Below are 24,584 nucleotides of genomic sequence, written 5' to 3' on the forward strand. Positions count from 1 at the left end.
TCTGACTTACTTCACTCTGTATGACAGACTCTAGGTCCATCCACCTCACTACAGATAACTCAATTTCATTTCTTTTTATGGCTGAGTAATATTCCATTGTATATAGCACATCCTAATTCTTGATTCAACTCTACTAGCTGTGTGATCTTGGAAAAGATCAACATAAACCTCAATTTTTTTCACCTTTAAGACTGGGTAACATATAAGATTTATTTCATAGGTAATGAGGTAATACATATAAAACACATAGTGTAATTCTTGAGAAAAAATAAGCATTATCTTATTATTGTATATTATTGACTGATATGTATATGATCAAAAATGTGACTGTTGTCAAAGAGCATTGCTTTTAGTTGCATTATGGAAAAAATGTTTAAAAAGCTGTGCGAAATGCACTTGTGGATTTATTCATTTATCTTAGACTTCACTGCTAAATTGAGAATGGAAGCTGAATTGCTAAAACAAGAAGTTTAAAAGGTAAGAGAACAAATGATTAAATTTTTAGGCAACTGACTTAGGAAAAGAAAATAAAAAAGTATACATGCATACAAATTATAGACCCTTGAAAATAAAATATTGAAATTAGGCCAACTAATAACCCTGCAATGGCCTCTAAGTGTTAACGTGAAAGGAAGAGTCACTGTCTCTCATTTTAAATCAAAAGATAGAAATGATTACGCTTACTGAGAAGGCATATAGAAGGCTGAGACAGGCCGAAAGCTAGGCCTCTTGTACGAGTTAGCCAAGTTGTGAATGCAAAGGAAAGGTTCTAGAAGATAGTTAAAAGTGTTACTCCAGTGAATACCCAAATGATAAGGAAAGTGAAACAGCCTTACTGCTGGTAATGGAGCAGGTTTTAGTGCTCTAGAGACAAGTTCAAACCAGTCACAACATTCTCTTAAGCCAAAGCCTAATCCAGAACAGGGCCCTAACTTTCTTCAAGTCTGTGAAGGCTGACAGAGGTAGAGAAGCTGCAGAAGAAAAGTTTGAAGTTAGCAGAGGCTGTTCATGAGGTTTACGGAAAGAAGCCATCTCCGTAACATAAAAGTGCAAGGTGAAGCAGCAAGTGCTGATGCAGAAGCTGCAGCAGGTTATTTAGAAGATCTATCTAAGATAATCGGTGAAGGTGGCTACACTAAATAACAGATTTTCAGTACAGACAAAACAGCCTTATATTGGAAGAAGATGCTGTCTAGGACATTCATAGCTAGAGTGGAGAAGTCAACACCTGGCTTCAAAGCTTCAAAGGACAGGCTGACTCTCTTGTTAGGGGTAAATGCAGCTGGTGACTTAAAGCCAGTGCTGATTTACCATTCTGAAAATCCCAGGGCTCTTAAGAATTATGCTAAATCTACTCAGTGTGTGCTCTATAAATGGAACGACAGAGCCTAAAAATAGCACATCTGCTTACAACATGGTTTGCTGAATATTTTCATCCCACTGTTGAGACCTACTGCTCAGGAAAAAAAAAAAAAAAAAAAAGTTCCTTTAAAAATACTACTGTTCATCGGCAATGGACCTGGTCACCCAAGAGCTCTGATGGAGGTGTACAACAAGATGAATGTAGTTTTCATGTCTGCTAACACAACATCCATTCTGCAGCCCATGGATCAAGGAGTAATTTTGACTTTCAAGTCTTATTATTTAAGAAATACATTTGAAAAGGCTATAGCTGCCATAGATAGTGATTCATCTGATGGATCTGGGGAAAGTAAATTGAAAACCTTCTGGAAAGGATGCATCATTCTAGATGCCATTAAAAACATTTGTGGGTTTCAGCACTGCCCTTTTAGGGGTTGGGGCCGGAAGTGACGCCAGGCTGAGCAGCAACAACAGTTTTTCACGTGCGCGTAGGGTACCAGGGTCAGGATATTAGAAATGAATACTCCCCAGTCAGTTTTCATCTTTGAACCTGCATTTTAATGGTAACCAAATTAATTTTGGCCTCAGAAAGTTACTATGGTATATTAGGTGTGCCAAAGTCAGCATCAGTGTGCCAAAGTCAGCATCAGAGTACCAAATCAAGAAGGCCTTTCACAAGTTGGCCATGAAGTGCCATCCTGATAAAAATAAGAGACCTGATGCTGAAGCAAAATTCAGAGAGATTGAAGAAGCATATGAAATACTCTCAGATGCTAATATTAAAGAATTACTAGAATATGATACACTTGGACATAGTGCTTTTACTAATGGTAAAGGACAAAGAGCTAGTGGAAGTCCTTTTGAGCAGTCATTTAACTTCAGTTTTGATGACTTATTTAAAGACTTTTTTTTTGGTCAAAACCAAAACACTCGGTCCAAGAAGCGTTTTGCAGATCACTTCCAGACACGCCAGGATGGTTCCAGTAGACTAAGGCACCATTTCTAGGAGTTTTCTTTTGGAGGTGGGTTGTTTGATGACATGCTTGAAGATATGGGAAAATGTTTTCTTTTAGTGGTTTTGACACCACCACGAATCAACATACAGTACAGACTGAAAATAGATTCCATGGATCTAGCAAGCACTGTAGGACTGCCACTCAACGAAGAGGAAATATGGTTACTACATACACTGACTGTTCAGGACAGTAGTTCGTCCTTTTTCTGTTCTCGTTAAACCCAACTAGTTGACTCTTCTTCAATATCTTTGATGCAGAACCAATTTTTTGTGAACTATTTTGACAAGTGCATGATTTCACTTAACTTGACATAGCTATTAAATATATTTAAATTGCTTTTGACAAATTCAGCAATATTCAGTTAGTAGAGAAATAGCTAATTATTAATTTCCCTGATTAGGCAAGGTTCTTTAAGAAAAGATTATAATTCTGCCTGGTCTTTTTTCTCTACCTGCCCTTGGGCTTATTAACATGACCGGTTTTATTACCAAAGAAAGAATGAGTTTGCCTGATAAATATTTAAAGGTTAAATTTTAAAAGTTATTGTAGATTTAAATTGTGTGAACTTGAATGCTTTTTTTGGAGTGAAACCTTTGCTAATTTAAAATTGCATACTCTGTAACATCTCTGACTTGGGTTGCAAAATGTATGTGAAACTGTATAACTGAGTCATTCAGCAAAGGATAGCAAGCAGTATCTTGGTTAATTTCTACTGAAAGCTTCAAAAAGGTATGGTTGAATATTTACCACAGAACCATGCAGAAGAATTGGAGTAAAGGAAGTGATTGTATTGCTCATAGACATTTACACTGAAAGAAAGTTGAAAACTTAATATTGCCAAGAGATTGTTACGTGGCTAATGATTTCATCCCTGGCTAATAATTTTGTAGTGGTGAAATCATAGCTGTTTTACACATCTTTTCACATTTCTACATTTCTTTCTTAATTGTTGGTGCTCTAGGTCTTAGTATGGATTTATGTATTTTTGTGTGTGTATGGGTTTTCCTATTTGCACTCATCTTTAGAGATTGACTAAAACCTCATTCTGTTTATAAAAACAGCCAGTAATTTCTATGCAACCTTATTATGTGCAAAATTTTTAAATCCTAAGAACTGTGTGCTTTTGTTTTCAGATAGACTTATTTCTTTTTTTCCCCTTGAATTTTATTTTATTTATTTTTTTATACAGCAGGTTCTTATTAGTTATCCATTTTATACATATTAGTATATATGTGTCAACCCCAATCTCCCAATTCATCCCCCAACCATCCCCACGCCGCTGCGGCTTTGCCCCCTTGGTGTCCATACGTTTGTTCTCTACATCTGTGTCTCAATTTCTGCCCTGCAAACCGGTTCATCTGTACCATTTTTCTAGGTTCCACATATATGCGTTAATATACGATATTTGTTTTTCTCTTTCTGACTTACTTCACTCTGTATGACAGTCTCTAGATTCATCCATGTCTCTACAAATGACACAATTTCGTTCCTTTTTATGGCTGAGTAATATTCCATTGTATATATGTACCACTTCTTCTTTATCCATTCGTCTGTTGATGGGCATTTAGGTTGCTTCCATGACCTGGCTATTGTAAATAGTGCTACAGTGAACATTGGGGTGCATGTGTCTTTTTGAATTATGGTTTTCTCTGGGTATATGCCCAGTAGTGGGATTGTTGGGTCATATGGTAATTCTATTTTTAGTTTTTTAAAGAACCTCCATACTGTTCTCCATAGTGGCTATATCAATTTACATTCCCACCAACAGTGCAAGAGGGTTCCCTTTTCTCCACACCCTCTCCAGCATTTCTTGTTTGTAGATTTTCTGATGATGCCCATTCTAAATGTTGTGAGGTGATACCTCATTGTAGTTTTGATTTGCATTTCTCTAATAATTAGTGATGTTGAGCAGCTTTTCATGTGCTTTTTGGCCATCTGTATGTCTTCTTTGGAGAAATGTCTGTTTAGGTCTTCTGCCCATTTTTGGATCGGGTTGTTTGGTTTTTTAATATTGAGCTGCATGAGCTGTTTATATATTTTGGAGATTAATCCTTTGTCCATTGATTTGTTTGCAAATATTTTCTCCCATTCTGTGGGTTTTCTTTTCGGCTTGTTTGTATTTCCTTTGCTTTGCAAAAGCTTTTAAGATTCATTAGGTCCCATTTGTTTATTTTTGTTTTTATTTCCATTACTCTAGGAGGTGGATCAAAAAAGATCTTGCTGTGATTTATGTCAAAGAGTGTTCTACCTATGTTTTCCTCTAAGAGTTTTATAGTGTCCGGTCTTATATTTAGGTCTCTAATCCATTTTGAGTTTATTTTTGTGTATGGTGTTAGGGAGTGTTCTAATTTCATTGTTTTACATGTAGCTGTCCAGTTTTCCCAGCACCACTTATTGAAGAGGCTGTCTTTTCTCCATTGTATATGCTTGCCTCCTTTGTCATAGATTAGTTCACCATAGGTGCATGGGTTTATCTCTGGGCTTTCTATCCTGTTCCGTTGATCTATATTTCTGTTTTTGTGCCAGTACCATATTGTCTTGATTACTGTAGCTTTGTAGTATAGTCTGAAGTCAGGGAGTCTCATTCCTCCAGCTCCATTTTTTTCCTTCAAGACTGGTTTGGCTATTAGGGGTCTTTTATGTCTCCATAAAAATGTTAAGATTGTTTGTTCTAGTTCTGTAAAATATGCCATGGTAATTTTATAGAGATTGCATTGAATCTGTAGCTTGCTTTGGATAGTATAGTCATTTTCACAATATTGATTCTTCCAATCCAAGAACATGGTATATCTCTCCATCTGTTGGTATCATCTTTAATTTCTTTCATCAGTGTCTTATAGATTTCTGCATACAGGTCTTTTGTCTCCTTAGGTAGGTTTATTCCTAGGTATTTTATTCTTTTTGTTGTGTTGGTAAATGGGAGTGTTTCCTTAATTTCTCTTTCAGATTTTTCATCATTAGTGTATAGGAATGCAAGAGATTTCTGTGCATTAATTTTGTATCCTGCAACTTTACCAAATTCATTGATTAGCTCTAGTAGTTTTCTGGTGGCATCTTTAGGATTCTCTATGTATAGTATCATGTCATCTGCAAACAGTGACAGTTTTACTTCTCCTTTTCCAATTTGGATCCCTTTTATTTATTTTTCTTGTCTGATTGCCGTGGCTAGGACTTACAAACCTATGTTGAATAATAGTGGTGAGAGTAAACATCCTTGTCGTGTTCCTGATCTTAGAGGAAATGCTTTCAGTTTTTCACCATTGAGAATGATGTTTGCTGTGGGTTTGTCTTATATGGCCTTTATTATGTTGAGGTAGGTTCCCTCTATGCCCACTTTCTGGAGAGCTTTTATCATAAATGGGTGTTGAATTTTGTCAAAAGCTTTTTCTGCATCTTTTGAGATAATCGTATGGTTTTTCTTCTTCAGTTTGTTAATATGGTGTATCACATTGATTGATTTGTGTATACTAAAGAATCCTTGCATCACGGGGATAAATCCCACTTGATCATAGTGTATGATCCTTTTAATGTATTGTTGGATTCTGTTTGATAGTATTTTGTTGAGGATTATTGCATCCATATTCATCAGTGATATTGGTCTGTAATTTTCTTTTTTTGTAGTATCTTTTTCTGGTTTTGGTATCAGGGTGATGGTGGCCTCATAGAATGAGTTTGGGAGTGTTCCTTCCTCTGCAATTTTTTGGAAGAGTTTGAGAAGGCTGGGTGTTAGCTCTTGTCTAAATGATTGATAGAATTCACCTGTGAAGCCATCTGGTCCTGGACTTTTGTTGTTGGAGGATTTTAAATCACAGTTTCAATATCATTGCTTTTGATTGGTCTGTTCATATTTTCTATTTCTTCCTGGTTCAGTCTTGGAAGGTTATACCTTTCTAACAATTTGTCCATTTCTTCCAGGTTGTCCATTTTATTGGCATAGAGTTGCTTGTAGTAGTCTCTTAGGATGCTTTGTATTTCTGCGGTGTCTCTTGTGACTTCTCCTTTTTCATTTCTAAGTTTATTGATTTGAGTCCTCTCCGTCTTTTTCTTGATGAGTCTGGCTAATGGTTTATCAATTTTCTTTATCTTCTCAAAGAACAAGCTTTTAGTTTTATTGATCTTTGCTATTGTGTTCTTTGTTTCTGTTTCATTTATTTCTTCTCTGATCTTTATGATTTCTTTCCTTCTGCTAACTTTGGGGTTTGTTTGTTCTTCTTTCTCTAGTTCCTTTAGGTGTAACGTTAGATTGTTTATTTGAGATTTTTCTTGTTTATTGCAGTAGGCTTGTATAGCTATAAACTTCCCTCTTAGAACTGCTTTTACTGCATCCCATAGGTTTTGGATCATCGTGTTTTCATTGTCATTTGTCTCTAGGTATTTTTTAATTTCCTCTTTGATTTCTTCAATGATCTCTTGGTTATTTAGTAACGTATTGTTTAGCTTCCATGTGTTTGTGTTTTTTATGGTTTTTTCCCCTGTAATTGATTTCTAATCTCATAGTGTTGTAGTCAGAAAAGTTACTGATATGATTTCAATTTTCTTAAATTTACTGAGGCTTGATTTGTGACCCAAGATGTGATCTATCCTGGAGAATGTTACATGTGCACTTGAGAAGAATGTGTAATCTGCTCTTTTGGGATGGAATGTCCTATAAATATCAATTAAATCTATCTAGTCTATTGTGTCATTTAAAGCTTGTATTTGCTTATTAATTTTCTGTTTCAGATGATCTGTCCATTGGTGTAAGTGTGGTGTGAAAGTTCCCCAGTATTATTGTGTTACTGTCGATTTCCCGTTTTATAAATGTTAGCAGTTGCGGTATGTGTTGAGGTGCTCCTAAGTTGGGTGCATATATATTTACAATTGTTATATCTTCTTTTTGGATTGATACCTTGATCATTATGTAGTGTCCTTCCTTGTCTCTTGTAACATTCTTTATTTTAAAGTCTATTTTATCTGATATGAGTATTGCTACTCCAGCTTTCTTTTGATTTCCATTTGCATGGAATATCTTTTTCCATCCCCTCACTTTCAGTCTGAATGTGTCCCTAGGTCTGAAGTGGGTCTCTTGTAGACAGCATATGTATGGGTCTTGTTTTTGTATCCATTCAGCAAGCCTGTGTCTTTTGGTTTGGAGCATTTAATCCATTCACGTTTAAGGTAATTATTGATATGTATGTTCTTATTACCATTTTCTTAATGGGTTTGTGTTTGTTTCTGTAGGTCCTTTTCTTCTCTTGTGTTTCCCACTTAAAGAAGCTCCTTTAGCATTTGTTGTAGAGCTGGTTTGGTGGTGCTCAATTCTCTTAGCTTTTACTTGTCTGTAAAGCTTTTGATTTCTCCATCGAATCTGAATGAGATCCTTGCCAGGTAGAGTTATCTTGGTTGTAGGTTCTTCCGTTTCATCACTTTAAATATGTCCTGCCACTCCCTTCTGGCTTGTAGAGTTTCTGCTGAGACATCAGCTGTTAACCTTATGGGAGTTCCCTTGTATGTTATTTGTCGATTTTCCCTTGCTGCTTTCAATAATTTTTCTTTGTATTTACTTTTTGCCAATTTGATTACTGTGTGTCTCGACGTGTTTCTCCTTAGGTTTATCCTGTATGGGACTCACTGCGCTTCCTGGACTTGGGTGGCTATTTCCTTTCCCATGTCAGGGAAGTTTTTGACTATAATCTCTTCAAATATTTTCTCAGGTCCTTTCTCTCTCTCTCTTCTCCTTCTGGGACCCCTATAATGTGAATGTTGTTGTGTTTAACGTTGCCCCCAGAGGTCTCTTAGTCTGTCTTCATTTCTTTTCATTCTTTTTTCTTTATTCTGTTCTGCATCAGTGAATTCTACCATTCTGTCTTCCAGGTCACTTATCTGTTCTTCTGCCTCAGTTATTCTGTTATTGATTCCTTCTAGTGTATTTTTCATTTCAGTTATTGTATTGTTCATCTCTGTTTGTTCTTTAATTCTTCTAGATCTTTGTTAAACATTTCTTGCATCTTTTTGATCTTTGCCTCCATTGTTTTTCCGAGTTCCTGAATCATCTTCACTATCATTATTCTGAATTCTTTTTCTTGAATGTTGCCTATCTCCACTTCATTTAGTTGTTTTTCTGGGGTTTTATCTTGATCCTTCATCTGTTACATAGCCCTCTGCCTTTTCATTTTGTCTATCTTCCTGTGAATGTGGTTTTTGTTCCACAGGCTGCAGGACTGTAATTCTTGCTTCTGCTGTCTGTCCTCTTGTGGATGAGGCTATCTAAGAGGCTTGTGCAAGTTTCCTGATGGGAAGGACTGGTGGTGGGTAGAGCTGGCAGTTGCTCTGTTGGGTAGAGCTCAGTAAAACTTTAATCCACTTGTTTGCTGATGGGTGGGGCTGGGTTCCCTCCCTGTTGGTTGTTTGGCCTGAGGCAACCCAACACTGCAGCCTACCTGGGCTCTTTGGTGGGGCTAATGGTGGACTCTGGGAAGGCTCATGCCAAGGAGTACTTCCCAGAATTTCCGCTGCCAGTGTCCTCGTCCTCATAGTGAGACACAGCCACCCCCCGCCTCTGCAGGAGACCCCCCAACACTAGCAGGTAGGTCTGGCTCAGTCTCCTATGGGATCACTGCTCCTTCCCCTGGGTCCCGATGTGCACACTACTTTGTGTGTGCCCTCCAAGAATGGAGTCTCTTGTTTCCCCCAGTCCTGTCAAAGTCCTGCAATCACATCCTACTAGTCTTCAAAGTCTGATTCTCTAGGAATTCCTCCTCCCGTTGCCAGACCCCCAGGTTTGGAAGCCTGATGTGGGGCTCAGAACCTTTACTCCAGTGGGTTGACTTCTGTGGTATAAGTGTTCTCCAGTTTGTGAGTCACCCACCCAGCAGTTATGGGATTTGATTTTATTGGGATTGCGCCCGCCCTACCATCTCATTGTGGCTTCTCCTTTGTCTTTGGATGTGGGGTATCTTTTTTGGTGAGTTCCAGTGTCTTCTGTTGATGATTGTTCAGAAGTTAGTTGTGATTCCAGTGCTTTTGCAAGAGGGAGTGAGAGCTGACTCATTTCTTTAGTTCTGCACTTTTCCATGTTACACTCCACATGAGTATTAATCCTATGGATATGTATTAAAACTAGTAAATATCTCATACAACTTTGTGTGTGAGAGAAATATAATATTTACAATATGAAAAAAAACCTGTGATTCATGGGAAGAGCAAAACATCACCATTAACAGGAGTTTGGAATAAGTTGATTCCAACTCTCATGGAGGACTTTAAGGAGTTCATAACTTCAGTGGAAGAAGTCACTGCAGATATGGTGAAAATAGCAAGAGAAGTAGTATTAGAAGAGGAGCCTGAAGATGGGACTGACTTGCTCCAATTTCATGATATGCTTTAACAAATGAGAAGTTGCTTCTTATGGATGAGCAAAGAAAGTCTTTCTTGAGATGGAATCTACTCCTGGTAAAGATGCTGTGAAGATTATTGAAATGACAGTAATGGATTTAAAATATTACATCAACTTAGTTGATAAAGCAGCAGCAGGGTTTGAGAGAAGTGACACAATTTTTGAAAAAGTTCTCTGGGCAAAATGCTATCAAATAGCATCATATGCTACAGAGAAGTCATTGGTGAAAAGATGAGTCAATCGATGCAGAAAACTTTATTGTTGTCTTATTTTAAGAAATGGCCACAGCCACTCCAACCATCAGCAACCACAACCCTGATCTGTCAGCAGCCGTCAACATCAAGGCAAGACCTTCCACCAGTAAATATTATGGTTAGCATTTTTTAGCAATAAAGAATTTTTAATTAAAATATGTACATTTTTTAGACATAACGCTATTGCACATTTAATAGACTGAAGTATAGTATAAACATAACCTTTATATGCACTGGGAAGCAAAAAAAAAAAAAAAAAGTGACTTTCTTTATTGTGGTATTTGGTGGAAACGAACCTACGTTATCTCTGAGGTATGCCTGGAAACAGGTTGGAGGAGGAGCTGGCTGGATATAGCTCTCCAGGAATGAGTGCTGGAATTCTACACAGGTAGCTACTATACACTCTACCACAATCAAGAGGGTAGGAAATTAAGCAGCATCCTCTGAAAACCCTAAGGACAAAGACACACCACTGTAACTAAAGCGAGTGACCAGATAGCCAAGACTGGGAAGCTTCTTCCATTGGAGTTGCTTTTTCAACACCCATAAAGCTTGAAAAGTGATTGCTGTAAAAATGCTGGGAGGTGGAGGGAGGTGGGGGGCAGTGCACATCTCTAAAGACTTTACTTGTCAGCAGAAAAATATCAGTCAAAAGCATCAGGAGATTGTTTTTTTCCTTCTGCCAGATATCTCACAATACATATAATTGGTATAATTTAATTAGTGTACAGAATTATAGCTGCAAGGGAACCTGGTAAATACAGTTTTTACCTTTCTGGATCCTGCTGCACTGAAAAGGTAAATTAGAAATTTGTGGGAATAAACGCTGAAAACCAAGTGACCATATCAGTACATATTGATTTATTTTCCCTACGAAAAGCAAAATGGTTATTAGGAAAAAAATTAGCAAAATTTTCCTGTAGTTCTTATTTCTTTCTCATCTTCCTTTTGTGATTTAGGAGCTAAGCATGTTCTCAGAAGTCATATTAAGGCATTTTAAACATCTGTTATAAAATCAATGCCCTACATTATCTAGAGTCATTTTGTTTATTAATTATTATTAGTGTATTTCTTAAGGACTGTGAAGTTTTTCAGTAGAGTATAAAAATATTTGAAGTCTGTAAAAAATGAAAACAACTTCAAAATACAAAAAGAAAACCTGGAATTGACATTAGTCAGTTTTTATTTGGATATCTACACATATTCATTTTATAATAACTTCATTAGTTATACAGTTTCATATTCAAGAAAGGTTTATTACTATGAAAGCAATGTGTTGGCTAAAGTTATTTCCCAAGCATTCCTGAGTATCCATGATGATTTTGAAAAAAATCATAGCCAACTATAATAAATTATATACTATTGAAAAAGTCAAAATCAATATTATACAAATCTTACCTTTTAAGGAAAAAAATGCATAAACATATTGTGTATTATAATTGGAATGTATGGCATATGACTGAGACTATTTTCTTCCTTTTAAAGAAACACAAGCATACTAACAAATTAAGGCAATTTACAATTTATCAATTTGTTCCACATATGTTCTGCAACAGCTGATCAGGCTCAGCTTTATAAAGCTGTGCTCACTTTTGCTCCAGCTACTGTATGTACTGCATCCTCCTTTCATCCCCCAACGCACACCATTTTCAGAGCTATATTTCTAAATCAGAGATGTGGCCAGGTCATTTCCCTGCTTGAAAACTTTGAATAGCTTCATAATGTGCCCAGGATAAATCCAGGCTCCTCAGTGTGGCTCCCTGAACCATTTTCTCTAGCCAGACCAGCCTGCATACCTTCCTGCACTACACCTTACCCATTCCTGTGTCTGTCCTTGTGTTTGTGATGCTGTCTGCACTTGGAAATGTGTCTTTATTCTAATTTGGCTGACTACTCTTCACCCTTTAAATCACCCAATTCTGTGAGGTTTTATCATATCACCTATGCCCAAAGTCATTTTATTTGGTAATTGAAAACAAGTAACCAACTAAATAAGTAGGATGGAGTAATGAAAACATAATTACTATACTAAAGACAGTTCTATTCTCCCTTTTAATTCTCCATGTGAAATTATGACTTACTGTCATGACTTTTATAATTACAGTAATTGAATCAAGATAGGTATTTTAAATTTGGGTATGTATTTACTGAATGATAAATACTGTATTTTAGTAACAAGAAACTTTCCTCCAGTGTTCTTCACTTAAAGAAATGAGCAAAAAAAAAAAAAAAAAAGAAATGAGCAAAAAGTTAGAAATAAATTACTTACCTTGAATTGTACTATTATAATATATATGCATTAATATATCCAAAAATGACATGGGAATTATGTATTGTGGTAAAGCATTATTCTTCAAAGACTGGTGATATTCATAAACTTCCTTCTTATTAAGAAATTCTTAGATTCAGTTTAGGCTGTCAGCGATATTCCTTCAGCAGTAATCTTTCAACATAACAAAGACAGAGCTCTTTGTAGTGTGGACAAATTGCTGCAGTATGTTCAACATGCTGAAATTTCTAAAAGTACATGTGAAACAGATTTTTTAAATGTTCATTTCTTTTTAGTTCTCTTCTTTAAGATGAAAATCTTTTCATAAAGATAAATTTAGTCTGCTGTATATAATAACATTGCCTAATAGACCATTTCATATATTTAAGATTCTCTTCAGGAAATGATTTTACTTAGCAGCTATATAATATTTGCTTACTTGTGTATCTATTTATATTATCTTGTTTAATCATTTGTTTGTAATGAAATATCATGGCACAAGGGGCAGGTAATTATTTTACTTGGCATATTCCAGAAGGTATACAAAATTGAACCAAATATTTATCACAGTGATTTTTACTTATATAATGCAAGCATTCTGGAGAAAAAGCATATGGTAAAGACAGTTTATTTTCCTTTTAAAGAAATACATTTTTTAAAGTCCAATGTACATTTTCAATGTTAAATGAAGTTTCACACTACCAAAGAGCCTTCACAATGTTACATTCTTCTAAAAATCAAGAAGAAACCACATGGTATTTGAAAAGGGGGAATTGTTAATTTCAACACCTTTTCATTCCCCTTCCTCCACCTAATCATCCTTCAAGTTGCTTCTCTTGAATCTTGTAAATTCTCTAAAAATGTAAGCGTGTTAATCTTGTTTTAAAATAAGACAAAAATCAATTGAGGAGATTTAGATAGTATATTTCTTTAGGGTTTCTAAAACATAAGTAATTAGTTTATTTTTGCTATCAGACAATAAATGCAAAAATATCTAGCCTGTTGCTTGGAATGTAGAAAACATAAATAAATAATGATGGCATAGGTGCACAGTCTTCCAAAATACTCTATGTGTGAAGTGAGTTATCATTAAGAGAAGATTTTTATTATTCAATCTAATTTCATTTTTAAACTGAATTTTAAATTTACTAACAGTAAATTCTCTGCATGGATAAGCTTATCAATGATAGTGGCAATGATGTGTTATTTGTATGGCATAACAGAAAGCATTTTGGCACTACCATTTACAGGTTTGGTGGCACTGATAAGTCCTTTATTCTCTCTGAAACATATTTCAGTTTCCCCTTCTGTAAATGGAAAAGACGAAGAAGCTTGTTAGAATTAAATGAGATAGTCAATATGGATGAAAGCATCATAAACACTGAAAGATACTAAATAAATATTCTTCTTATTCATATCATTATTTTTTAAATTTTGTTTTAAACTGCATCGCATCTATCAATTTCTCACATTAGTTACTACAGTAAAAAGTTTTTGCCTCTTAAATATAAATCCATGGGAATAATTCCAAATGAATCAGTTTATGGTATTGCTACTTATAAAAATGTACTCTTTAGTTACACTCACTAAGTAGTATGGATCAAAATGATTTTTTTTTTAATTTTTATTTATTTATTTATTTATTTATGGCTGTGTTGGGTCTTCATTTCTGTGCAAGGGCTTTCTCTAGTTGTGGCAAGCGGGGGCCTCTCACTATCGTGGCCTCTCTTGTCGCGGAGCACAGGCTCCAGACGCGCAGGCTCAGTAATTGTGGCTCACGGGCCCAGCTGCTCCGCGGCATGTGGGATCTTCCCAGACCAGGGCTCGAACCCGTGTCCCCTGCATTGGCAGGCAGACTCTCAACCACTGCGCCACCAGGGAAGCCCTCAAAATGATTTAAAATTATATATGGGAGAGATGTCACTGCAGTTTAACTAAATTTTCACACAAAATTAAAATTAAAATATCCATTCTGATATTTCCAAAAGGATTCTTTGAAGTTTTTCTGTATATATACACAGTCACAAGGAAATATTAATCCCAGTGATTGAGATGTTATTATTTGTTTCCTTATTGAAAAGTGACTCAATACATAGCTTCATTTAGAAATCAAAGTGATTCTTCACTAAGACCAAAGTAATCTTTGTATGAATTAAACCTAGTCATTAAGAAATTCTATATCCAGCTCTCCTCCTTTGAAAATTATTGTCACTATGTTTTTTTTTTTTTTTTTTCTGGGAGAGTTTAAGCTTTAATAACTTTGCCATATCCTTAACAATATGAAGAACTTTTAAACTATTTTCTACTGCAAGCTTATTTGCTTTTGTTTATTAAGATTTGGTTTGCCGTTATTTTCAGCATAGTTTTTGTTCTTTTTTCCAAACACATGTACACATAAGCACTCACACACAAGTACATGTACACGTGCACACACAGGCACTTATATGAATATGTACTAAATATGCCTTTATGTCCACTAGCACCAGGTGCATGTTTTGCCAGGCCCAGTGCAAAATGAAAATGTTGGATCTCTTGTTCAGAATAATTAAGAATTTCAAGATGGCAAAAAAAAAAAAAAAGCATTAAACCAAAAGTGAGGCTTTTCTGAGAGTGGGGCCCAGTGTGATTGCACAGGTCACACATTCACTAAGAAGGCCAGGCTGTTCACATTCTCTGCAGGAAAACTATGCAATCTTCATAAGTAGTTAGCCTTCATCTTCATTTTCTTGCTATTGAATCTGTTATGTATGAGGAGGGAAAATGGTAATAAAATACCAGTTAGTGCTATTAATGTTACTCTATGATCTAGTATAGCTATAGGATATACACATTTTTTTTAACTCCTCAAGAGTAGTATATGGATCATGTTTCTATTCCCTGAACTTGGGTATAGTAAAATCAAACCATTGTCTTTGTACCAATTAGTAAATAACTTTTCTCATCTGTTAAATCTCTGAAGTGTTACACAGTTAAGTGATAGGCAAGAAAAAATATCTATTTCTTAAAATACAATATCCAAACTGTACTTTCAACACATTGTACAGACTGCCCTCTCATGGGAAGAAAAAAGCCTTAAAACTCTCTACCTGGCATAAGGAGTAAACTCTAATGGAGTAACTTAAGCATAGATTTCCTGAACAGATGTATTTTGTGTATATCCTATTTGCATCAAGAATAACCTGTCAAACATTTTTGGACTCTGGGGATAACGGAAAAGGAGGCACTAATAATGAAATGTTGCATCATACGCCTATGCAAAAATGATTTCAATGTGAAAGTGTTACTACACTATTTTATAATTTTAAAATAATTCTACCAGAAATCTGAGTCCTCTTCAACTCTATATCAGCTTTAGCGTATATGTGTTTGGGTTGTGGCAGACGGGTATGGATAGGGTAAAGGTAGGAAATTAAGTGGTAACACAATCTGTTTTATACCTGAACCTCTTGAAAACAGAAACATATGCCATCTTAAAGGTCTTTTTTTCCCACTATCTCAGAGGAAATTATTCCTGTTTTTGTCAAGCCTGTTGATTCCATTGCTCTTCATTTCCTATGAGACTACCCTTCATCAGTTTTCTCTTATTTCACAAGTATCTTTAAAAATTTTCACCGGCTTCTTTCATTTTCATTTCTATTCATTCCTCAACCCATTACAACTTGGGTACTCTACCTAAATTGCCTGAATTACTCAAATAATCTTTTTTTTGCCTCCTTCTTTTTTTAAAATTATAGACAGATAACATGAGATGTACTCTTGACAAAAATTTAAGTGTGCAGCACTGTTAACTATAGGCACAGTGTTGCACAGCAGATCTCTAGAACTTACTCATCTTGTATAACTGAAACTTTAAACCTGCTGAACAGCAACTTACCGTCCCCCATCCCCACCCCAGCCCTGGCAGCCACCATGCTACTTTCTGCTTCTATGAGCTTAACTATTTTAGATGCCTCATATAAGTGGAATCATATCCTGTTTGTCCTTCTGAGACTGGCTTATTTCACTTAGCAAAATGTTCTAAAAGTTCATCCAGGATATCATATATGGCAGGATTTTCTTCTTTTTTATTCCATTGTATGTATATACCACATCTTCTTTATCCATGAATCCATTAATGGACATTTATGGTTGATTCCATATCTTGACTATTGTGAATAATGCTGCAATGAACATGGGAATGCATATATCTCTTAAAGATCCTGATTACAATTCTGTTGGATAGATACTCAGAAGTGGGATTGCTAAAATACACAAAGAATGAGTCAAATGCTGGCTTGTTCTTTGGACATTTGTTTTGAAAAATAATATTAAGTGCAATAAAATATCCTTCATTTCACATTTGACTTGCACAGTGTGATCACAATGAGAGCTATTTTTGAGAAAAACTATTTAATGGTTTCCCACTTTTCTCAAGGGCCTCTCAAATCTTTGAAATTCAGATGTCTCTTCTGAAGTACCTAGTGTGTTATCATTATTTTGCAAGACTTGCAAAATTTACTTTCCAAAAATTTTGCACTAAAGAAGCTATTCGTTAGTGTTAAATTATTGGAATTTTTGCATAATAATAATTATATAAGTGGTCAGCTCATTGGTGAATAATTTCATATTATGGGTATTGCTTTGTTATGTGAAGATTTTTACTGAACACTTACATACCAAGGACTTCCCTGAATAATTGGATGCAAACATCTGCATCTTTTGATCCACTACTTGGAAGGATTATTTAATCAGTCTTTGAGATGCAAACTTCAAATGTATAAAATGGATGGTTAGTCATTTTAAATATTAGTAGATTTTCTACTTCAAAAATGCCAGACTGACATAAGCACTTATGGAACTCTGGGCTAATCTCCCCTCCCCCCAACATTCATCTGCAGCAGTGATACCACAATTTATAAACCAAGGTCAGGTTATATCACTGTACACTTACATGTTCATTACTGATCAAGACTATTTTTCATCTAGCTATCAATCAAAGTATCATCAGAATGCAATCATAGTTCTAAGAATAGGAGATGAGTTTACACAATAATTTACATTAATAAATAATCTACTTCAGACACTAAATATTTTAATCTGCAATAAATATCTTCATGGGTGGAAATATAAGCTATAGTAATGGATTCATAAACTCACTACTTGGAAAAGGTCAAGAAAGGTTTTTCTTCATTGTTATCATATTCCTTAACTGCATAAATGAGATATGCAACTAAAGCTTCCTTTAGAATAGTAGGAATTAGTCCTAAGGAATCAGGGTCACTCGTTATGAAGTCTATATTTGGTTTTGGCACATCCAGCAGCTTTATTATGTATCTCATCACTCCCATTTTTCTTTTTCCTCATTGTTGAGGTGGCAGTATAGTTTATTGTTCAAACCAGGGCACTTCTGAGAATGATATGGGATGCTATCAATAACAACAGTGACACCATAGGCATAAACTGAAACTGTCCAGGGCAAGCCAGGACTTACGTTAACCTGTCATAGTACTTTTCCCTTTAAAATTTCTGTGCCAAGTTCTATCCTTTACCTTTCAAGAAAATCTGCCTTTAGCTATGGATCACTTTAAAGTGTCCAGCACTTGTCTATGACCATGGCACCCTGAACACGCCTGATCTCATCTAAAGTGTCAAACACCAATAAGTAATCAATATATTACCTCTGAAAAGCTTCAGCATTTTTAACAAAAGACTAAAGCCTTAAAGAGATGAAGCTCTAGTTTAGGTAATTCCAAAAATCTTCCAGAGAGGGAGTATGTCATAAATGGTGCTAATTAAATGCTTGCTTCTCCACCTATTACTAAATTTGGTATCCTGTCAAGTTCTCAGAAGTTTCCAGAAATAATATGCCCTTTTATATGCAGTGTTTTCTTGTATCTACATTTGCATATGCCTTCCCTTCAAGCAAATTGTGCTAGATACAGAAAGCTGCCCAGTGGTTCATCCAATTAATTATTTCTGCCTTACTTCAAGTCTTATCTCTCCCCTAGATTTTTAGTTCCATTGATGCTTACCTTAACCTTTCTAAAAGTGAGCACAAGAGGTAAATATTTAACAATATTAAAGTATTTTCAAAACATCTTAAAGAGAAAACAATTAAAATGTGAAAGTAAATTTTTGCAAAAGTGATTCAGCTATTTCTATGAGCCTGTTAGATGAAAAACCTCTAATTTCTGTCAGGGAGCTAGTTACTGGCATGGGTCCAGGGATTTCCTTCCATTCTTCACTGACAAAAATATACTCATTCATTTATTCATTTATTCATTTGCCTATTCAATAGAGTTTACTGTAGTCAAGCACTACACTAGAAATATAAACTATAAGACAGTACAGTTTCTATCTCATAGTCCAGCAGGGGAGATAAATACACAACGTTGAATTAACAATATTATAGAGTTAACCATAACTCTATAGAACAGCAAAGAGAAGAAAATCAAAGAACACCAAATAGGCAGATCTTCACAGAGTTCATAGACCAGTGGAATCCTGAAGCGTTGAGTACATTTACCAAGCAGAGGAATGGAGAAATTTTACTGCAAGCTGAGGGGAGTTCTCATAAGGACACAGAAGCACAGAGAATGTGGTGTTCAGGAGGCTGCAAGCAGGCGCATGTGGCTAGAATGCCAGGAACCCATGGTGTGGGCCTGTTAGGCAGATAGGTCAGAGTGTGAATGGACCTAGAAAACACAGGAAGGGGTTTTAACTAAGAGTTACCAGGATTTAACAAAAACATTTATGAAGAAAGCTAATTCTGTTAGCAGTGTAAAAAACATTTGTAGAAATATGGGGGAAAAATGTTGAGGGCCTAAGGGAAATCTGTCAGTGACAAGGGGTTGGCGTTTAACTCATCCAAAAGCAATGAGACCATTTATTCATCCATTCTACATATATTGTATACTTACATGCCAATATTATGCTAGCTGGTAGGCTTCCAAACATGAATTAGCTACTCAAGTATAATTTAAACAGAAGAGGACTTGAACACAGTCTGTTTTCATAAAATTGAAAATTGAGATATGGTCTCAATTTCCTGTGTACCTTGGTTCTTAAGGTATATAATTTAAAATTTTAGATTTTGATAGTGCATGGATGAGGATTTGTGTTAAACTCACACATCTTAACCCACAACTAATTCCTGCCCAAGGAGTCAAAGCTGGATGATAAATCAATAAAAACAGCAAAAAGTATTATGTTATTCTTGGCAGATTTCTCCACGAGGTGAGTGAGAGTATGACAGTGGTCAATATTAGAGTGGCTATGCCTGAAACATATATTTTCCTAAAATGACATTGACCCAATAGACCCAGACCTCTCATTCAAGGAGAAAACTGACCTTAAGTTCTGAGCACCTTTTAGCAACCTGCAGGTTACAAGTATTGGTTTACATGTTCTCTCTTTCACCTGGACTATAAGCTGCTTGTCAGCAAGAATTGTCTCTTATTTATCTTTGTATTTAGTCTAGCACACAACACTGGAACATAAAATTGTAAAACATTTGTCAGTGAAAATTAAGATAAATGGGTGTCTGAGATATGAATACAGAATACTTCCTATTAACACTTATATGGGAAACTCTGATCCAAAATTTTTTTCATTATTAGCAAGATCAGAACCTCCCATTGGGATTTAATATATTCAAGTTGTTTGTTTCCTGGATTGTTTGGGGGCAAGAAAAGCCAAATTTACACCTAATTTTCTCCTCCACTCACATTGTGCTTTTCTAACTTTTCTAGGATTTTCTGTAGATGTGTTTGTTTTATTTATCAGCAGACTTAGATAATAACCATTATCTAATACAGCTCATATTTAACTGTAAATAGGGCAAGCCAGATTTGTAGAGTAATTGGGATGTTTTAATAGAAAGTATTTTTATTTAATTTTTTTATTCAAGGATATCTCTCAGAGTTAGACACTTTTGTCCCAGAAAACAATTTTTTTTTTTAAATTTATGTATGTTCTCTGCCACAACCAGAGGGACTTTCAAAACAAGACACAAAGAGAGAACTGTCCAATGAACTCTTCCTTCCTTCTAAATTCAGGGACCTTTCACAGTACAGCCTTTTCCTTGGAAGCTGTAAACAGTACAGAGGGATGAATATAACATAGGGAAGTACTTTATTAAAAATTTTTTCTCTTATGAATTATCATTACAAATATAACTATATCCTCAGGAATTTCATGTCATTTGGCATTTATTCTTGTTTAGCACTTATCAGTCCTAATGTATTAAAATATTTATGTATCTGAATTCTCTTCACTACATAGTAAACTTCTTTAGATCAACTTCTAATCTTTATTCCTGGAATATTATCTCACAAAGGGCTGGTACAAAGTAGTTGTTTGCTAAATATCTGGTGAGTGAATTATTTTCTGCTACTCATATTTTAAAATAGTTAGCTACTTCCTCTGGAACAAACAATATTCACATATTAAATTGATTTTGAGAGGAAGATCTCTTCCAAGTTTGAAAATCATTTAGAAAAATTCAGTATCACTCAAACCATGACTTGGGATTGTTCTTAAAGTATCAAACCTTCTGAGTTAATAATTTAACCATAAAATATTTAATTTCAAAGAGAAAAAAAGACATAGTAAGAAATCAGTGCAACTTTAACTTGTGCATTCATTATAATTTGAGTAATGGTAATTCTTAAAAAGTTTTTTGAGCACTTTCTATTTGTTAAACATCCTTCTATGTGTTTTACATGGAAATGTTTTCAATAAATCATCACAAAACCTTGTGAATTCAGCCCTGACTAGAAGAACTAATGGTCTATCATTTCTTTGATCAAATAACTCACTAAATCATTTGATTTCTGAATAGCAATTGCAATTCTGCTGCAGAAATCTTTTTTTTTTTTTAATTTTGAAGAGATAACAGCTTTCCAAACACTTTAAAATTTCATGACCATCTGAATTATTTTTTGCCAATTTACTATTAGTTAACATGACCTTAACCCATACCCACTCCATCCACCTGCTGTCCCCCTCATAATTAACCCCCTTTACTTCTTTATCTTTTCATCTTAAGATATATTATATATGTATATTTTATAAATATATATATATAGTTTCTTTCTCTTTCTTGTCTGTCTCCTCTTTTGCTCCCTCCTATTCTTTCAGGACTTTTAACTTATATACATACATTATTTTCTCTTTCTCTTAAAATGTAAATTATAATGTTAATTTTTTTGATCCATTCCTTCATCCCCAAGTAGCCAACTTGCATTTACTTAAGGTTTCTTCCAAAGGTCTGTCTTTTAATTGATTTGTTTTACTGTTCAATAAGGTATTTGTAGCTCCTTCGGGGTGTTCAGTAACTTGGCAGTCTTCCATGTAGCCTCTGTAGGCAATATCAAAAGAAAACTCCTGGAGGAATAATAGTGATGAAATGCCCATGCTGCGTATGCATTTTCTCATGTCCAGAGTACTCTGGAGAAATTAATTAAGCCTCACAGCGCCCCTTTGAGGTGTTACTATTATCTGCCTTTTGGGTGTGTACAAATCTCAACATGTTCACTAACATATTTGCCCAGTGTCAAAGAAAAGTGTTAGTTTCATACTAAGATTAGCATTTAATTATTATTTTTTAAAGTCAATATTGTTCTTTTGCTGCTGTATCTCTCACTGGTGTTCTCTCTCTCAATCTTTCTCTCTTTTTTCTCTCTCTGAATAGAACTAACATAATCTCATTACCATATGACTAAAAGCTCTTTTCATATTTACCAAAGTAGTGAATACATATATCCTTAGAGTTTTTTTAATTATTTCAATACCAATTACTTTAAAATTTACAAATCACTTACCTTTTTATCTCTTTCTCCAGTTTTACTTATTAAAGTTGTTCAACCCATTTTTGCATAATTAGGATTTATCCTTATTTTTAATTGTACAGTCTACATTTAGAAGTACTGTGTTCCTGTGGACACCAAGGGGGGAAAGTGGTGGCGGGGGTGGTGGTGGGATGAAGTGGGAGATTGGGATTGACATGTATACACTGATATGTATAAAATAGATAACTAAGAAGAACCTGCTGTATAAAAAATAAAATAAAATTCAAAAATTCAAAGAAAAGAAGTACTGTGTTCCTTAATTAGTAGTTTTATTGATATTAATAGATGATATTTCTTTATAAAAGACTTCAGGTTTATTTTAAAAATAACTAACAAGCACTTACGTGAAAAGCTGTATATTCAAATTCTTGTTTATTTAGCCAAAATAGAAATACAAAAACATTTTAAATTGTGAAATAAAGTATGCGCCAATCTAATGACCTATTCAATCTGGAGTGGCTTGATTATATCTATTTTTTTTTTATTTTACATTTTACATTTTTGCTGAATAAGGGGAAGGACGGTCATGTATTGTTTGGGGAAGAACTATTATTGTTTTATTAGGACATAATATTGTTTACTATAGCTACTTCCAAGTATGTTCCATAGTAGGGAAGTGAAGTCATCCTCCTTGAGGGCTAGTTGATGACATTTAAAAGCTCAAACACATTCTTAACTGAAAAAGGGTAAAATAAAACTTATTGGATATTTTAAAAACACATATTGAAAGGAATCCTACCCTTTACTTGATCAAGTGTGAGTTGAGATAAAATATATTTTCTTTTAATATGCATTTAGTTTATTGTAAGATACACATTTGTAATTCTTACTAACTACATATAAGGTTACATCAATGAGTTTTAATATCTTTTTTGACAGCCAGACTTTATAGAGTTAACCCTTACTCTCCTAAGTGAAGATTGAGTTAAAATAATTTGTGAAAATTATTGTTTTACATGCAGAGCTTCTAAAATAAATCTATTGGGACAATGTCTATTCTTGGTTAATGTCATCCCAAATTAATCTAATTAAATAAGTACACAAATGTAAAAGGAACAAAACCATTAAAATTAGTGAATACTAGCCCCTTTCAGTATATAATTTCCCCACTCTCTTCCCATCTTAGTTGAGGGAGAACTTAACAGGTTTTGAGGCTGTCTCTGTGTTAAATTAGTTTCTGCTGATACAACTTTATTCTTTGCATCATGATAGCAAGAGAATACTGAATCCTCTCTTTATCTCTGTTGCAGAGTTGGGAATTCAAGAGTATAGCCGAAAAATCAATGCCACCTGGTAAAAGATGAGCAATATTTCCATTGTTTCTGCTACTGTCATCACTCCACCAAAAAAAAAAAAAAGTCTTTGAAATTAATCAACATGACTGGGTTTCCGATGCACTGACCATGAGTCAGAATTATAGTGGCATTGGCAAAAAGACAAGGCAACATCCCAAACACATTCCTGCTTGTCTTGTAAATTAATATTTGTAACATCATGGGCAAGACCTAGACAAGTTTTCAAGGCATAGCCCCATTGGTTCTTGAATAGCATTGACTCCTACTCTTGATATATAGCTTTCAGGATTGACAATTTTCTTTCAATTATCTGACTTATGGATATACTTTATATTATGTAACTACCTTTAATTCTGATAATTTAATTCAACTCAATGAACAAGTGTTCATTGAGCATGTTATTGCAAATTGTGGCATGAAGAAATAGGTCAGGTATATTTTTCTGAAACAAAAATCTCTAATGAAGGTGGATTGCAAAAAGCTATGAAAAAAGCTGTAGCAAACGCGATAGGGATTGGCATTTGATATTAACTTTGTTACCCTGAAACAAGAAAACAACCAGTTATTTTACCAGCAAAATGGGTTTATTTGTGAGCAGCAAAGAACTGCAATTTGGTAAAACAAAGGCAAACCACCTGTAAGTCTGGTAAAACAAAGGAGAGGAAGCTCTTTTATAAAGAAGGTAGATTGCGAGGGGCTATTCTATTGGAGAAAATTGAGTTCAAAGTATAGTGACTTTTCGTTGGCTGAGTTCTGACAGCCTTTCTTTGGCTGAGCTGTTACCAGACAAGGAGAAAACCTTTCTTTTTTCTGCTGCTGGTAGTCAAGTAGTGTCGCTTCCTCCTGCCAGAGATGCAAGGTGCATGTCTTTTTGTTGGAATCTGTATTGACCTCTAGGGATACACATGTGAGAAGTCCCTCTTCTGGCCTTCCAACTCCATTTTAGTGAGGTTTCCTAATAAGCCTAAGTTTCTGTAACTTTATAGAAAGTTTTCACAATTCAGGCTGTAGATGTATATTTGAAGAGTTACAAAATAATATTATAACTAGTACAAATTACAAAGATGTACTCAACAAAAACTTTTAAAACTTAATTTGTTGAAAATGCTCTTCTATAAGTGTTGTTATTCTTAATTTGTAAGTCTTCAATGTTATGGTGCTATGTAACACGTAAACTCATAGT

General features: G+C 34.9%; 1 protein-coding gene and 1 pseudogene across 3 annotated transcripts in view; both read left to right on the forward strand.

Moving 5' to 3' along the window:
- LOC309615123 (dnaJ homolog subfamily B member 9 pseudogene) overlaps positions 1–3,155 on the forward strand; it is a 30,034-nt pseudogene extending 26,879 nt beyond the window's left edge. The window contains exon 1 of the transcript in view: positions 1–3,155. This exon is cut by the window's left edge and continues 26,879 nt beyond it. The product of the transcript in view is annotated as a dnaJ homolog subfamily B member 9 pseudogene (transcript).
- Positions 1–24,584, forward strand: part of CSMD3 (CUB and Sushi multiple domains 3) — a 1,186,187-nt gene that overhangs the window by 681,726 nt on the left and 479,877 nt on the right. The gene's annotated exons all lie outside the window — the stretch shown is intronic.

This window comes from Balaenoptera borealis (genome assembly GCF_965194805.1).
Source record: "Balaenoptera borealis genome assembly, chromosome: 17".
In the NCBI taxonomy this organism is placed as follows: Eukaryota; Metazoa; Chordata; class Mammalia; order Artiodactyla; family Balaenopteridae; genus Balaenoptera; species Balaenoptera borealis.